Below are 17,500 nucleotides of genomic sequence, written 5' to 3'. Positions count from 1 at the left end.
GCAACTTGCATTCAAAGACTCAATGGTTCACGGGATTCTACAATCACACTGAGTATCGCATTTCGCTACGTTTTTCATCGATATGAGAGCCAAGATATCCGTTACCGAGAGTCGTTCAGTTTTTTCACAACAAAAGGAGTCACGACGGGATGGCGACAGCGCGCACGCTCTATTTTGATTTCGGTTCCTTGGTGTGATTCACGCCAGGGGTTCACTGTTCGACGGCGGGCGAGATGATGCCGATCATTTCGCCCGCCCTATGGTTTTTCGTTAACGTATCCGTGGGTCATCCATCGAGCGGGGTTTCGACAATGATCCTTCTGTAGGTTCACCTACGAAAACCTTGTTACGACTTCTCCTTCCTCTAAATGATAAGGTTAGTAAACTTTTCACGACGTCACGGGTGGCGGACTGTCCACATCGTAATGATCCGAACACTTCACCGGACCATTCAATCAGTAGGAGCGACGGGCGGTGTGTACAAAGGGCAAGGACGTAGTCAACGCGAGCTGATGACTCGCGCTTACTAGGAATTCCTCATTGAAGACCAACAATTGCAATGATCTATCCCCATCACGATGAAATTTCAAAGATTACCCGAGCCTGTCAGCCAAGGCTATAGACTCATTGAATACATCAGTGTAACGCGCGTGCAGCCCAGAACATTTAAGGGCATCACAGACCTATTATTGCCTCAAACTTCCTTGGCCTAAACGGCCATAGTCCCTCTAAGAAGCTAGCCACGAAGGATCACCTCCACGTAGCTAGTTAGTAGGCTGAGGTCTCGTTTGTTAACAAAATTAACTAGACAAATCGCTCTACCAACTAAGAACGGCCATGCACCACCACCCATAGAATCAAGAAAGAGCTCTCAATCCATCAATCCTTACTATGTCTGGACCTGGTAAGTTTCCTCGTGTTGAGTCAAATTAAGTCGCAAGCTCCACTCCTGGTGGTGCCCTTCTGTTAATTCCTTTAAGTTTCAGCCTTGTGACCATACTCCCCTTGGAACCCAAAGACTTTGATTTCTCATAAAGTGCCAGCGGAGTCCTAAAAGTAACATTAGCCGATCCTTGGTCGGCATCATTTATGGTTGAGACTAGGATGGTATCTGATCATTTTCGAGCCCCCAACTTTCATTCTTGATTAATGAAAACATCCTTGGTAAATGCTTTCGTAGTTGTTCATCTTTCATAAATCCAAGAATTTCACCTCTGACTATGAAATATGAATGCCCCCGACTATCCCTGTTAATCATTACTCTGATCTAGAAGGCTAACACAATAGGATCGAAATCCTATGATGTTATCCCATGCTAATGTATACAAATGTAGGCCTACTTTGAGCACTCTAATTTCTTCATTGTAACAGCACTAGAGGAACGACCTGGGTAATTAAGTCCATGAGCGCATCACCGACAGTAGGGACGAGTAGATCGATGCTCACCGTGAGGCAGACCGAACGACCCAACCCTAGTTCCAACTACGAGCTTTTTAACTGCAACAACTTAAATATATGCTATTGGAGCTGGAATTATCATGGCTACTGGCACCAGACTTGCCCTTCAATGGATCCTCGTTAAGGGATTTATATTGTACTCATTCCAATTACCAGACTTATGGAGCTCGGTATTGTTATTTATTGTCACTACCTCCCCGTGTCAGGATTAGGTAATTTGCGCGCCTGTTGCCTTCCTTAGATGTGGTAGCCGTTTTTCAGGTTCCCTCTCCAGAATCGAACCCTAATTCTTTGTTAGCCGTCACCACCATAATAGGCCACTATCCTACCATCAAAAGTTGATAGGGCAAAATTTTGAATGATGCATCGTCAGCACAAAGGCTGTGCGATCCGTCGAGTTATCATGAATCATCAGAGCAGCGGGTATAGCCCACATTGACCTTTTATCTAATAAATGCATCCCTTCTAAAAGTCGGGGTTTATTGCACATATTAGCTCTAGAATTACTATGGTTATCTGAGTAGTAGATACCATCAAACAAACTATAACCGATTTAATGAGCCATTCATAGTTTCATAGTCTGAACTAGTTCATACTTACACATGCATGGCTTAATCTTTGAGACAAGCATATGACTACTGGCAGGATCAACCAGGTAGCATTCCTTCGAGATGTTGGCACCGTGTCGACCTCGACGCACCGACCTAGCGACGGAGAGAGCCCAACACGGAGCACAAGCATCGTGCGTGTTAAGCGCGTGAAATACATAGCATCAAACGAACGGGGGCCGAGAGCCTGTGTCCATTAAAAATTTCGCATCCGAGAGCATGATCGAATGCTGGTGCACCAATGCGGCCATGGAGGATTGAGTGGCACGCTTGGGACACCGGTCATGATTGACGTTCAGCCCGTGGCCCCTCGGGACACGAGACGGATGAGGGATGGCGAGACATCCGATTTCCATTGATTCAGGTATGCAACACAGGATCCCGATCATGCCCCCTAGGTACGACGACCGCATGTGGAGAGATTGAAGAGGATGACGGGTCAACAGTTCGATGCATAGAGCACAGAGCCTGCCCACATGCATAACCATAACACCACTCATATGCCCATTGTGTATAAGTGGCAGCATCCACGTGCGATGGTCCACAACCCACCCAATCGATTACTCGACGAGCGAACGGAGGAAACAACGTGTGAGGCCACGCCACAACCGCTTGGCACGAGAAAAACATGAGCAAGGGCCACGAGACTACCCCTGCCATCCGACAGGCAACAACAAAGTGACACCACCAATGCTTGGCACGATCGGGACCGCACGCGCGAGCTCCGCTGACACTACCCCAAGGGGATGTTACCCGATTTAAGGACTTGTTCCTGGGGTCTCGGGCAGCATCGACTGCGTGCACGGCCTCGTAGAGGCCTAGGCATTTTTATGGTCGACGAGAAGGGACCGCGAGATCGTCAAATACCGAGAGACCTGGTCGAGCCAAGCCCGTAATCGCAGCTTCTGCTCGCACCATCCCAAGGAGCTGTTGCTCGATTCAGGGAATTGGTCTGAGGTCTAGGGCAGCATCCGCCGCGTGCACGGGCTCAAGCTCGACTCCTCATTTTTGCATGCACAACAACCGATCGAGGCCATGGGCACCTGCCGATCACTAGAGCAACCAGTCGCTAGATAAAATGGTCGAAAGGCATGCACACCCTATATTTCACTCGAGGGACGTTACCCTGGGTGTACGCAATGGGAGGCCCATTACGTATACCTACTCCCCTCATGGGGGGAGAGAGGGGGTGCCGGACCACCACCCCCTAAAGAGCATTAGAGATTATACAGATATGCTACCAGTAGACATTAAAGTGTATGAAACAGGGACACTTTTTCCAAACAGGCATATCCTGCACCGAGGGTGAGCAGGTACCGATGGTGGTTGGGGCATGTGCCTGTACTAAGGGCTAGAACGTGCCGATGGTGGTCGATGCGACTGGCCACACCATGGGCCAACATGTGCCGATGGTGGTTGAGGCAATCGCCCGCACCAGCTCGAGGCATGTGCCCACACCAAGGCTTGGCATGTGTCGATGGTGTTCGATGCAACCACCCGTACCAGGGGCCATCTTCTGTCATGGTGGTCGAGGTAAGAGCCTGCACTAAGGGTCAGATTGTACCGATAGTGGTCGAGGAAACCGCCTGCACCAAGGCCCAACACTTACCGATGGTGTTCGAGACAACTACCCGCACCAAGGGCCAACTTATGCCAATAGTGCTCGAGGCAACCACCCACACCAAGGGCCATCTTCTGTCGATTACGGTCGAGGCAACTGCTCGCACCAAGGCCCAGCACGTGCCGATGGTGTTCGAGGCAACCGTCCGCACTAAGGGCCAGCATGTGCCGATGGTGTTCGACGCAACTGCCCACACCAGGGGCCATCTTCTGCCTATGGTGGTCGAGGCAAGAGCCCGCACCAAGGGTCACCACGTGTCGATGGTGGTCGAGGCAAACGCCCGTACCAGGGGCCAACATGTGCCAATGGTGTTTGACGTAATCGCCCGCACCAGGGCCATCTTCTGTTGATGGTGGTCGAGGTAAGAGCCCGTACCAAGGGCCGGCTTGTACCGATGGTGCTCGAGGTAACTACCCGTATGAAAGCCTAGCACATACTGATAGTGTTCAAGGTAACTGCTCGCACCAAGGCCTAGCATGTGTCGATGGTGGTTGAGACAACCGCCAATGTCACAGGCACCGACCTTAGACTCAGAATCCGTACGGCCTTAGGCTTGGAATCTCCTCTTTTATGCCTAAGTCAGCCTAAAACACAAGCGTTCAGGCACTAGAACAATGGGAAGGGCTGATTACGCAAGTTAAAGAGAAATAGGATAACAAGGCAGAATGCTGGAATATGTTGTATATTCACTGCAACAGAAGTGTTTGATGGTGTACAGATGAGGGTGGATCATCCCTCTATTTATAGTTGAGGCTCCAGCTACACTTAATGGCAATATCCCTAGAATAAAGGCTAAAATCATGGGATTATACAGATTACAATAAATCAGGATTATAACTCCTAATTTCTAGGGTCAACCAAATCTGCCTGCTTCCAAAAGCTTCCCTTGCATGTCCAGCACCTTGGGCTCTTCTAGATGTGGTACGAACAGCTTGTATGCCAGGCTTTGGCCTCACAGGCTAGTTTGTAAACTGGGCGGGCATTCTAACCTCGTCTTCTAGGCGTTGCACGTAAGTACCCGCCAGTGCGCCTGATCTACGGGCCTCAACGTCTGGCTCACCTGCTGGTGCGCCTGATGTGCTTGGCGCTCCCAGCCAGGGTGTAACATTCTCCCCCACCTGATTGCGCAATGTCCTCATTGCATCTTCTGCATGGTACTACCTGATCTAGTCCTCAAACTGCCATAAGTCCTTTGTTGGTTCCCAGTTCGCCTCACTATCTGAAAGTCCCTTCTAGTGTACCAAGTACTCTTGTCTTGGTTGATAGTTCTTCTGTCTCACCTCCCGGTCAGCTATGATACTCCGGACCTCCTTCTCATATGAGGCCCTTGCTTCTAATGGTGCACACTTTGACTCTGCCCATCCTGGATCTCCCTTATCCTCATGGAACGGCTTGAGCATGCTTACATGGAACACCAGGTGTACCCTCGACTTAGGTGATATATCTAGCTTGTAGGCAACCTTGCCTACCCTCTTGACTACTCGAAAAGGTCCCTCATACCTCCGAACTAAGCCTTTGTGCAGCCCCCTGTGGCGCACAATGGGATGCAACTTCACCAACACCAAGTCTCCAACTTGGGACTACACGTCCCGCCTATTCTGGTCTGCCCACTTTTTTTGCCTCTTGGCCACCTTGTGTAGACAAACTTTGGCCAAGTCAGTTTGCTCTTACCATGCCTTGGCAAACTTGTAAGCTGCTGGATTTGGCCTTGTATAACTTGCAGCAATCAAACCGGGTGTTAGTGGTTGTTGCCTTGTCATAACCTCAAATGGGCTCTGGTTTGTTGCCTCGCTCCTTTGCAAGTTGTAGGAAAACTGCGCAACATCTAGTAGCTTTGGCCAGTCCCTTTGTGTGGCACTCACATAGTGCCTGAGGTAGACCTCCAATAGTCCATTCACATGTTCTATCTGCCTATTAGTCTGCGGATGCATGCTGGTGGAAAAGTTCAAGTCTGACCCCAATAGCTTGAACAACTCAGTCCAGAACCTACCCGTGAAACGCCCATCCCGATCACTAATAATAGTCCTCGGCTGGGAACTCCTTGGTTGCTGGAATGAAGATTCCATACTTGGAAAACCTGTCCACCATTACCATGATGCTTCCAAACCCTTCTGCTTTGGGTAGACTGACTATAAAGTCCAGAGAAACACTCTCTCATGGTCGCTCTGGCACTGGAAATGGCTCCAAGAGACCCGTTGGTTTCTTGAGCTCCACCTTGTCCTGTTGGCACACAAGACAAGTCTTCACATAGGCCTTCACATCATCCCTCATGTGTGGCTAGTAGTACCGGTCCTCAATCAGTGCCAAGGTACGGCTCACTCCTGGGTGTCCAGCCCATCTTGAGTCATGACATTCTTGCAAAACTTCCTTGCGGAACTTCCCGTGCTACGACACAAACAGTCTACTACCCCTGGTGTACAACAAGCCATCCTGCAACCAAAATTGCCTAGTCTTACCTTACTGGGCGTACTCCATAAGAGCCTTGGCTGTAGGATCATGCGCAAGTCCCTCCTTGATGCGCGGCACCAGTGACCCCTCTGGTTGGCTAATGGCAGCAAGGTTAGCCTTCCTGCTCAGGGCGTCTACCACTAGGTTTGCCTGCCCTGGCTTGTATCCATCTGGAAATCAAATTCCATAAGAAAATCTTACCATCTCGCCTACTTGGGGGATAGTTTCTTTTACGTCTGGAAGTAGCTGGTTGCCACATTGTCCGTCCTAACCACGAAACTAGACCCCAACAGGTAATGGCACCAAGTGCGCAAGTAGTGCACCACTGCAGTCATCTCTTTCTCTTGGACTGTGTACTTGCGTTCAGTCTCCTTCAGCTTCTTACTCTCGAACGTGACTAAACATCCCTCCTGCATTAACACACCCCCTATGGCAAAGTCTGATGCGTCCGTATGCACCTCATATGGCTTGGCATGGTCTGGCAAGGCCAAGACTGGCTCCTCGGTCACAGCCCATTTCAACCTGTCAAAGGCTTCCTGACACCTTGCGCTCTAGTGACCTTGGCTGGTAGTTGCCACTCCAGGATGGCATGCACCTTGCCTTCATCCATGCGTATCCTGCCACCTCCTACTATGTGGCCAAGGAACGGAATCTCCTGTTAGGTGAATGAGCACTTCTCCCTCTTGACAAACAGCTTGTACGCCCACAACACCTCGAACACCTATCTCAAGTGGTCTACATGCTCTTCCAAAGTCTGGCTGTAGATCACAATATCATCCAAATAAACCACAACAAATCGATCAAAGAACGACTGAAGTACCTTGTTCATAAGGGTGTAGAATGTTGCTAGGGCATTCGTGAGTCTGAAAGGCATCACTAAGAACTCATACAGACCATACCGAGTGACACATGCTATCTTTGGCTCATCTCCCTCCACGATCCTGACTTGATAGTAGCCCGACCTCAAATCCAGCTTGGTGAACCACCTTGCGCTCCCAAGTTGATCGAACAAGTCTGTAATGAGTGGGATGGGGTACTTGTTCTTGATGGTCAGCTTGTTCAAAGCCTGATAGTCTATGCACAGTCGCAACAACCCATCATGCTTGCGTTGGAATAGAACCGGTGCACCATAGGGTGTCTTTGATGGCTTGATGAAGCCAGCATCAACTAACTCTTTGAGCTACTTCCTTAACTCCTCCAACTCTGGTGGGGACATTCGGTAAGGGGCTCTAGTTGGCGGCTTGGCCTCAGACACCAGCTCAATCTTGTGGTCCACCTCCCTCTTAGGTGGTAGTTGACTAGGCAGCTTTACAAACATCACATCACTAAAGGTCTTCAGCACCTTTAGTACCTCCAAGGGTGACTCGGTCTCCTTCTCCCTTGGCACATCATATTTTAGGGCTGCCAAGAAGGTGTCTTCTTCCTTGCTTACCGCCTTGGCAAATTAGATGGCTGACACCACTCGTGACCCAACTCCAAACCCTCTCATCAATGGCACTAGGCATTGGCATCGTGCATCCAAGATGCAAACACAATCGACAAAAGGCACAAGGAGGGCGTTAATCCGAATAAGGAAATCCAACCCAATCACAAACTCATAGTCGTCAAGGGGTATTACCTCTATGGTCTCCTTGCCTTTCCAGTCTCCAAGCTGTAACTCCACTCCCCGTGCTATTCCAATGGCTGGAACTTCCTTGGAGTTCACCATTTTAATGGTACCAGTCCCTCTCTACACCTTTAGTCTGAGCTTTCGGGCTCCATCACCTAAAATAAAAGATGTGAGGCACCTGTGTCCACTAGTGCGCTCACCTTCTGACCTGTAACCATCAGATCCGCAAACATCAAGCCCTTTGGCTTGCGGCTCCCCTTACTCTGGATAGTATTGAGCACCAACGACCCAAGCTTTGCTACCTCTGACTCTGGCTCCTCGTCAGACTCTTTGTCTATAGTAGCCAGCTTTCCCTTTTACGGGTAATTACGTGCTATGTGGCTTCTTCCACATAGGTAGCATGCTAGTGGCTCTCGGTCCCCTTTTGCTTTCCACTTGCTTGCTGGTGGCTTCCTCTCACCATCCTTGGTTGAATGGTCTTGATCCCCTTCCTTAGACTTTCGATCATGATTCTTCCCCTTGAACTACTTCTTTCGGTCCCTATCGTCCTTGCCCTTACCCTTGGGCTTGGAAGACTCGAACTTGTTCAGAGGCTTGAACTCTATCAAGGCCTCAATAGTAGTCATGGCTTTAGCCAAGTCATGAACTCCCCTCCGTGGTGGCTCATGCTTCACCTATGGCTTCAGCCTATCCATGAAAGCAAATAAGGCATCCTTCTCACCTAGATCCGAGATCTGTAGCATCAGTTCAGAGAATTTCTAAACATACTCCCTTATGTCCCCTTGCTGGTTAAGCCGACGTAACTTTGCCCGTGCCTTATCATCCGAGTAAAATTGCTCTCTGAACTCCTTTTGGAACTTTGCCCAGGTTCCAATCTTGGCACTCCCATGCCTGACATCATCACATTTATGCCTCCACCACAATAAGGCTACATCAGTGAGATACATAGCAGCGGTGCTTACCTTTATTGCCTTGTCTTACATGCCTATGGCCTGGAAGTACTGCTCCACACCCCAAAGGTAGTTGTCTACTTCCTTAGCCGCCCTAGTCCCCTTAAACTCTTTAAGCTTGGGGACATCCAATCTGGACTTGGACACTCCAGCAAATATGCCATTCCCAATGGCAGTCTTGCAAGCAACGAGCTCACTGGTAAGCTCTTCCATCCCCTGGAGCATGGCCTCCATGCCATCACGCAAGGTCAGCACTTCAGCCTCTAAGGCCCCATTCTTTTGGGTGAACACGTCCAACCTTTGTTGAGAGCAGCTTGCAGCTTACTTTGGATCTCCTCCCCCATGGAGTCTAGTGATGCAATGTGAGTCTCTACCTCTTCAAGCTTCTCTCCCATGTCGCCCATGGTCACCTCCACCTTGGCTAGCCTACCATCCATGGTAGACCATATGTCTTTAGAACTGGCTTTCCTACCTCTTCCATGCCCATGCTCACAGGCCTCTAGTTGTTGGTTAGCAGTGTCACTTTGGGATGCATCTCTTCAATCACGATCTAACCTACACAACACAAACACACAGAATCAAACTTGCTCTGATACCAACTGTCACGGGCTCTGACCTTAGACTCAGAATCCATGTGGCCTTAGGCTTGGAATCTCCTCATTTATGCCTAAGTCAGCCTAAAACACAAGTGTGAGGGCACTAGAACAATGGGAAGGGCTGATTACGCAAGTTAAAGAGAAACAGGATAACAAGGTAGAATGCTGGAATATGTTGTATATTCACTGAAATAGAAGTGTTTGATGGTGTACAAATGAGGTGGAGTAGCCTTCTATTTATAGTTGAGGCTCCAGCTACACTTAATGGCAATATCCCTAGAATAAAGGCTAAAATCATGGGATTATACAGATTACAATCAATCAGGATTAGAACTCCTGATTTCTAGGGTCAACCAAATTGCCTGCTAATCCTGCATGCTTTCAGAAGCTTTCCTTGCATGTCCAGCACCTTGGGCCCTTTTGGATATGGTGCGGGCAGCATGTACGCCAGGCCTTGGCCTCACGGGCTGGCCTGCAAGCTGGGCGGGTGTTCTGACCTCGTCTTCATGCCTTGTGCACAAATACCCGCTAGTGCACCTGGTCTGCGGGCCTCAACCTCTGGCTCACCTGCTGGTGCACCTGATGTGCCTGGCGCACCCAGTTAGGGTGTGACACCAGCACCAAGGCCCAGCATGTGTCGATGGTGTTCGATGTAACTACCCGCACTAAGGGCCATCTTGTGCCGATGGTGGTCGGGGCAATTGCCTACACCAAGGGTCAACTTGTGCCAATGGTGGTCGAGGCAACCGCCCATACTAGAGGCCGTCTTTTGTCGATTGTGGTAGAGGCAAGAGCCCACACCAAGGGTCAGCTTGTGTCGATGGTGCTCGAGGCAATCGTCGGCACCAGAGGCCATCTTCTGTCGATAGTGGTCGAGGTAACCGTCCACACGAAGGCCCAACTTGTACCGATGGTGTTCGATGCAACTACCCGCACCAGGGGCCATCTTGTGCCAATGGTGGTCGAGGCAACCGCCCATACCAAGGGCCGGCTAGTGCCGATGGTGCTCGTGGCAACCGCCCGCACCAAGGTCCGGTACGTGCCGATGGTGTTCGAGGCAACCGCCTGCATTAGAGACCATCTTCTGTCGATGATGGTCGAGGCAATCGCCTGCACTAAGGCCCAACATGTGTCGATTGTGTTTGATGCAACCGCCTGCACCAGGGGCCATCTTGTGTCGATGGTGCTCGAGGCAACCGCCCGCACCAAGGGTTGGCTAGTGCCAATGGTGCTCGAGGTAACGGCCCGTACCATGGTCGGGCACGTACTGATGGTGTTAGAGGCAACCGCCCATACCAAGGCTTGACATGTGTCAATGGTGGTCGAGGCAATCGCTCGTACCATGGCCCAACATGTGCCAATGGTGTTTGATGCAACCACCTGCACCAGGGGTCATCTTGTGCCGATGGTGGTCGACGTAATCGCCCGTACCAAGGGTCGACTTGTGCCGATGGTGGTCGAGGCAACCGCTCGCACCAAGGGCCGGCATGTGTCGATGGTGATCAAGGCAATCACCCGCACCAGGGCCCAGCTTGTTCCGATGGATGTCGAGGTAAGTGCCCGTACCAAAAGTTAGCCTGTGCCAATGATGGTCGATGCATGTGCCATCACCATGCACCATCATATGACATTGATGGTCAAGGCCTTGGCTGAAGTTCAATTTTGAGCCACGGTGCACATGCTGGGCTTAGGCATGTGCTGGTCCCACATTTTTTTCGACCGGGGCACCATCGCCTAAGCATCGTCGAAGAATTTGACCGGCGGCATTGGGGGTTCCAGCGATTGGGGGGCCGGGGGGTGTGTGCACATGATGTGCGATGGGTGCTGGTGGGCCCTCATATCGGCCCCCTATCCCTCATCAAACCTTGAGAACTCACACCTCCTTAAAGAGCATTTGAGATTTTATAGGGTTTGCTGCCAGTAGCCATTCAAGTGTCTAAAATGGGGACACTTTTTTCAAATGGTCACAAAATCTTCTCCACTTCGAGTTTTTAGCTGAAATTGTTTGTGCATGCCAGCAAAAATACAAGGATCATGTGTACCAAATTTGCGGCCAAAAATCCTTCTAAAAAAATTTTAAAAAATCTCGAACCGTAAAAAGTTTCGAAAATCATGAAAAATAGAAAACTAGTCGTCTTGCCACGAAACTTCACATGAAGGCTTAGGAGACCATTGTATGAATTTACAAGCCATAAAAATGGCATTGGCATGGCAGAAATATGAAGATGTGCCTAAACCCACCTACCATCCGATCGATCCACGACTTGCGCATCCCGCCTCTCTGGTCGGCGTAGTGCTCGCCCACTCGTTTGGTAGGTTGACTTAGGCATACGGAGTTCATTCTTAATCTAAGATCGGACTGGACTGAGGGTTGTGGCAGTAGGACCCGTAGTGGGATCAACAGCATGCAGAGAGGGGTCAGGCCGATCCCTGGCTTGCGCATTCTGTCTCTCTGGCCGGTTGAGCGCCCGCACACTCATTTCGTGGGTTGATTTAGGCATACGGAGTTCATTCCCAGTCTAAGCATATGGGCCGGACCGAGGGTTGCGACATCAGGACTAGCAGCAGGATCGACAGCATGTAGGAGGGACCAGGTCGATTTCGGTTTGCGCATTCTGCCTCTCTGGTTGACTGAGCACCCGCACGCTCGTTTCGTGGGTTGGCTTAGGCATACGAAGTTCATTCCATGTCTAAGCCCCAGCAGGACCGAGGGTTGTGGCAGCAGGACCTGCAGGGGGATCCGCAGCAAGCAGAAGAGGACCAGGTCGATCCTTGGCTTGTGCATTATGCCTCTCTGGTCGGCTTAACGCCCGCACGCTCATTTCGTGGGTTGACTTAGGCATACGGAGTTCATTCCCAGTCTAAGCATATGGAGTTCATTCCCAATCTAAGATCAGACCGGCAGTAGGATCGACAGTAGCATGTAGAGGAGGACCTAGTTGATCTTCGATTTGTGCATCCTACCTCTCCGGTCGACTGAGCACCCGCACGCTCATTTCATGGGTTGACTTACGCATATGGAGTTCCTTCCCGATCTAAGCCCTAATCGGACTGAGGGACGCGTAGCGGGATTGACAGCACGCAGAGGGGGATCAGGTCGATCCTCGGCTTATACAGTCTGGCTCTCCAGTCAGCTGAGTGCCCGCACGTTCGTTTCGTGGGTTGACTTAGGCATATGTAGTGCATTCCCGGTCTCGACCAACCGAGGGCCAGAGGCTATCGATGGCGTTTGGAGCAACAACCGTGGGGGACCAGCAGCGGGATCCTTGGTCGGCTCGCATATCTTGCCCCCAGTGGTCGGTTTGGTGCCAAAACAAAAATTCAGGGGCTGACCGAGGTGAGCGGAGTTTATTCTCGATCGGGATCGGGGGACGGGGGGCCCCAGGTCACGGCCAACCCCAGAGGGGGGCGATGTGAAAAGAAGAAAGGTCAGTGGGGGGAGGGACGAATCGAAGTGACAAAAGGGCTGAATCTCAGTGGATCGTGGCAGGAAGGCCACTCTGCCACTTACAATACCCCGTCGCGTATTTAGGTCATCTACAAAGGATTTTACACTCTATTGATGGGAATTGAGCTCCAAAGAGGCTCGCACGGCTCATTCGTCGTAGGGGCTGCACCTACGACACGTGCCCTTGGGGGCCATGGGCCCCTACTGTGGGTCGGCAATCGGGCAATGGGCGTGTGCGTCGCTTCTAGCTCGGATTTTGACTTAGAGGCATTCAGTCATAATCTAGCGCATGGTAGCTTCATGCCACTGGCTTTTCAACCAAGCGTGATGACCAATCGTGCGAATCAACAGTTCCTCTCATACTAGGTTGAATTACTATCGTGACGCCGCCATCAGTAGGGTAAAACTAACCTGTCTCATGACGGTCTCAACCCAGCTCACGTTCCCTATTGGTGGGTGAACAATCCAACACTTGGTGAATTTTGCTTCACAATGATAGGAAGAGCCGACATCGAAGGATCAAAAAGCAACGTCGCTATGAATGCTTGGCTACCACAAGCCAGTTATCCCTGTGGTAACTTTTCTGACACCTCTAGCTTTAAATCTCGAAGGTCTAAAGGATCGATAGGCCACGCTTTCACCCTAATTCTCACCCTAATTCTTAGACCATTGTATGAATTCACAAGCCATAAAAATGGCATTGGCATGGCAGAAATATGAAGATGTGCCTAAACCCACCTACCACCCGATCGATCCACGGCTTGTGCATCTCGCCTCTCTGGCCGGCGTAGTACCCGCCCGTTTGTTTCATAGGTTAACTTAGGCATACGGAGTTCATTCCCAATCTAAGATCAGACCGGACCGAGGGTTGCAGCAGCAAGACCCGCAGTGGGATCGACGGCACCCAAAAGGGGGTTGGGTCGATCCCCAGCTTACGCATTTTGCCTCTCTGGCAAGCTGAGCGCCCGCACGCTCATTTTGTGGGTTGACTTAGGCATACGGATTTCATTCCCAATCGAAGCATATGGACCAGATTGAGGGTTGTGGCAGCAAGACCAGCAGCAGGATCGGCACACGTAGGGGGGACCGGGTCGATCCCTGGCTTGTGCATTCTGCCTCTCCGACCGACTGAGCACCCGCATGCTCGTTTTGTGGGTTGGCTTGGGCATACGGAGTTCATTCAATGTCTAAACCTTAGCCGAACCGAGGTTTGTGGTAGCAGGACCGGTAGCGAGATCGGCAGCACGTAGAGGGGGATCGGGTCGATCCCCGACTTACGCATTATGCCGCACTGGCTGGCTCAGCACCCGCACGCTTGGTGAATTCTGCTTCATAATGATAGGAAGAGCTGACATCGAATGATCAAAAAGCAACGTCGGTATGAACGCTTGGATGCCACAAGCCAATTATCCCTGTGGTAACTTTTTTGACACCTCTAACTTCAAATCCTGAAGGTCTAAAGGATCGATAGGCAATGTTTTCATAGTTCGTATTCGTACTAGAAATCAAAATCAAACGAGCTTTTACCCTTTTATTCCATATGAGATTTCTGTTCTCATTGAGCTCATCTTAGGACACCTGCATTATCTTTTAACAGATGTGCCGCCCCAGCCAAACTCCCCACCTAACAATGTCTTCCTCCCTGATCGACTGATCGAGGTTGGCTTTGGGTCCAAAAGAAGGGGTCGTGCCCCACCTCCGATTCACGGAATAAGTAAAATAACGTTAAAAGTAGTGGTATTTCAATTTTGCCCGAGGGCTCCCACTTATCCTACACCTTTCAAGTCATTTCACAAAGTCAGACTAGAGTCAAGCTCAATAGGGTCTTCTTTCCCCACTAATTCTACCAAGCCCGTTCCCTTGGCTGTGGTTTCGCTGGATTGTAGACAAGGACAGTGGGAATCTCATTAATCCATTCATACGTGTCACTAATTAGATGAGAGGCATTTGGCTACCTTAAGAGAGTCATAGTTACTCTTGCCATTTACCCTGCTTGGTTGAATTTTTTCACTTTGACATTCAGAGCACTAGGCAGAAATCACATTGTGTGAGCATCCGCAGGGACCATCGCAATGCTTTATTTTAATTAAATAATCAGATTCCCTTTATCTGTACCAGTTTTGAGTTAACTATTCATCACCCGAGGAAAGCCCTCGAGGGAGCCATTCCCAGTCTGTCCCCCGATCGGCACGTGACAACCCGCTCTCATCGTGAGAGTAACTCGAGCAGTGCATCAGCAATCGAGGGGTTCGGGATTGGGACCTCCGTGCCCAGCCCTCAGAGCCAATCCTTTTCCCAAGGTTATAGATACATTTTGTTGACTTCCTTTGCCCACATTGTTCCATCGACCAGAGGCTGTTCACATTGGAGACCTGATGTGGTTATGAGTACGACTAGGCGCAGACGACACTCGGTCCTCCAGATTTTCAAGGGCCGTTGGAGGCGCACCAGACACCACATGACGTGCGGTGCTCTTCCAGCCACTAGACCCTACCTCCAACTATGCCGTTTCCAGGGTGGGTGGGCCGTCAAACAGAAAAGATAACTCTTTTCGAGGCTTCCGTCGACGTCTCCGAACTACCTAACGTTGCCGTCAACCGTCGTATCCCGATTCAAGAATTCTAACCCGATTCCCTTTTGAAGCTCACACGAGATGCACTATCGGACGGGCTTCCCCCGTCTTTTAGGATCAACTAACCCATGTGCAAGTGCCGTTCACATTGAACCTTTCCCCTCTTCGACCTTCAAAGTTCTCATTTGAATATTTGCTACTACCACCAAGATCTACACCGACAGCCGTTTCGCCCGGGCTCGTGCCTTGGGTTTTACATGACTGCCACACCCTCCTACTCATCGGGGCCTGGCCCTTACCTCGACGACTGGGTATAGGTCACGCGCTTAAGCGCCGTCCATTTTTGGGGCTAGTTGATTCAGCAGGTGAGTTGTTACACACTCCTTAGCGGATTTCGACTTCCATGACCACCGTCCTACTGTCTTAATCGACCAACACCCTTTATGGGTTTTGGGTTAGCACACAGTTGGGCATTGTAACCCAACTTCTGGTTCATCCCGCATCGCTAGTTTTGCTTACCAAAAATGGCCCAGTTGGAGCTCTCGATTTCGTGACACGGCTCAACAAAGCAGCCGTGCCGTCCTACCTATTTAAAGTTTGAGAATAGGTCGAGGGCGTTGTGCCCCCGATGCCTCTAATCATTGGCTATACCCAATAAAACTTGACGGGGGCTCCATCTATCCTGAGGGAAACTTTGAAAGGAACCGGTTACTAGATGATTCGATTAGTCTTTCACCCCTATACCTAAGTCAGATGAATGATTTGCACATCAGTATCGCTACGGGGCTCCACTAGAGTTTCTTCTGGCTTCATCCCGCTCAGGCATAGTTCACCATTTTTCGGGTCCCGATGGGCATGCTCGCACTCGAACCTTTCTCAAAAGATCAAGATCGGTTGGTAGTGCACCAGTGAGGGATCCCACCAATCAGCTTTCTTATGCCTTACAGGTTTACTGGCCTATTGACTTGCATGCATGTTAGACTCTTTGGTCCGTGTTTCAAGACGGGTCGGATGGGGAGCCCGTAGGTCGATGCCTGGAGCATGCCGATGCAGGGGCATGCCGAGATGGCACGTGCTACATTCCACGATCACGGCGATGACATCTCTATGGGCACATCGAAAGCCCGGGCTTGGGTCGTCGCCACGACCCGCATCGATCCATGCCCTGAGCCGATCGATGGACCGGCTCTCGTCGTTCCACATCTGATCGGGGTGCATCGTCGGCCCCCATCAGCTTCCCTCCTGATAATTTCAAGCACTCTTTGACTCTCTTTTCAAAGTCCTTTTCAACTTTCCCTCGTAGTACTTGTTCACTATCGGTCTCTTGCCCATATTCAGCCTTCGACAGAATTTACCGCTCAATTGGGGCTGCATTCCCAAACAACCTGACTCGCAGACAACGCCTCATGGTGTGACAGAGTTCGGGCACAATGGGGCTCTCACCCTCTTCGATGCCCCTTTCCAAGGGACTTGGGCCCAGTTCGCTACTGAGGACGCTTCTCCATACTACAATTCGGATGTCGGAGGCACCTGATTCTCAAGCTGGGCTCTTCCTGATTCGCTCGCCTTTACTAGGGGAATCCCGGTAAGTTTCTTTTTCTCTGCTTATTGATATGCTTAAACTCAACGAGTGATCCCTTCTGACCTGGGGTCACGACGCGAGCATTGATCGAGCAATACGGGGTGTCTAAAAGGTTGCGAGTGGACAACGAGCCCGTGTCACCAGGGACGAGGCACACCTGGAGCTCTACCATCGATGATCACGGCCCTGTCATTGCCAGGCACTCATTTTTGGGCCAACCGTGACCCACAGGATCGCGGGAGGCCATCTTCTGCCTGCCCCCTTCCCCTGAAGCCCGACAGTTTGAAGGCTCGAGGGGGCGACGGTGCATGACACCCAGGCAGGTGTGCCCTCGGCCTAATGGTTTGGGGCAAAACTTGCGTTCAAAGACTCGATGGTTCATGGGATTTTGCAATTCACACCAAGTATCGCATTTCACTATGTTCTTCATCGAAGTGAGAGCTAAGATATCCATTGCCGAGAGTCATTCAGTTTTTTCATGAAAAAAGGAGTCACGGCACCACCCACGCACGCACCGCGGAAGGGATGATGACGGCGTGCACGCTCTATTTTCATTTCGGTTCCTTGGCATGATTCGCATCGAGGGTTCATTGCTCGATGGTGGGCAA

General features: G+C 50.6%; 3 non-coding genes and 1 pseudogene across 3 annotated transcripts in view; all 4 read right to left on the bottom strand.

Annotated features, from left to right (window-relative positions):
- LOC149517403 (5.8S ribosomal RNA) overlaps positions 1-113 on the bottom strand; it is a 155-nt gene extending 42 nt beyond the window's left edge. The window contains exon 1 of the ribosomal RNA XR_016344500.1: positions 1-113. This exon is cut by the window's left edge and continues 42 nt beyond it. This is a non-coding gene — a ribosomal RNA (5.8S ribosomal RNA).
- A 196-nt stretch (positions 114-309) lies between these two features.
- Positions 310-2,116, bottom strand: LOC149517402 (18S ribosomal RNA). The gene has a single exon (XR_016344367.1). It is a non-coding gene; the product is annotated as an 18S ribosomal RNA (ribosomal RNA).
- Positions 2,117-12,734: 10,618 nt separating this feature from the next.
- LOC149517401 (25S ribosomal RNA) lies at positions 12,735-16,964 on the bottom strand (annotated as a pseudogene).
- Positions 16,965-17,201: 237 nt separating this feature from the next.
- LOC149517400 (5.8S ribosomal RNA) lies at positions 17,202-17,357 on the bottom strand. Its single transcript, XR_016344668.1, has one exon. It is a non-coding gene; the product is annotated as a 5.8S ribosomal RNA (ribosomal RNA).
- Positions 17,358-17,500: the final 143 nt, after the last annotated feature.

This window comes from Durio zibethinus, chromosome 8 (genome assembly GCF_047325235.1).
Source record: "Durio zibethinus cultivar Kanyao isolate XHJ-2024 chromosome 8, ASM4732523v1, whole genome shotgun sequence".
NCBI classification, from domain to species: domain Eukaryota; kingdom Viridiplantae; phylum Streptophyta; class Magnoliopsida; order Malvales; family Malvaceae; genus Durio; species Durio zibethinus.
This window is presented reverse-complemented; position numbering and strand designations above follow the sequence as displayed.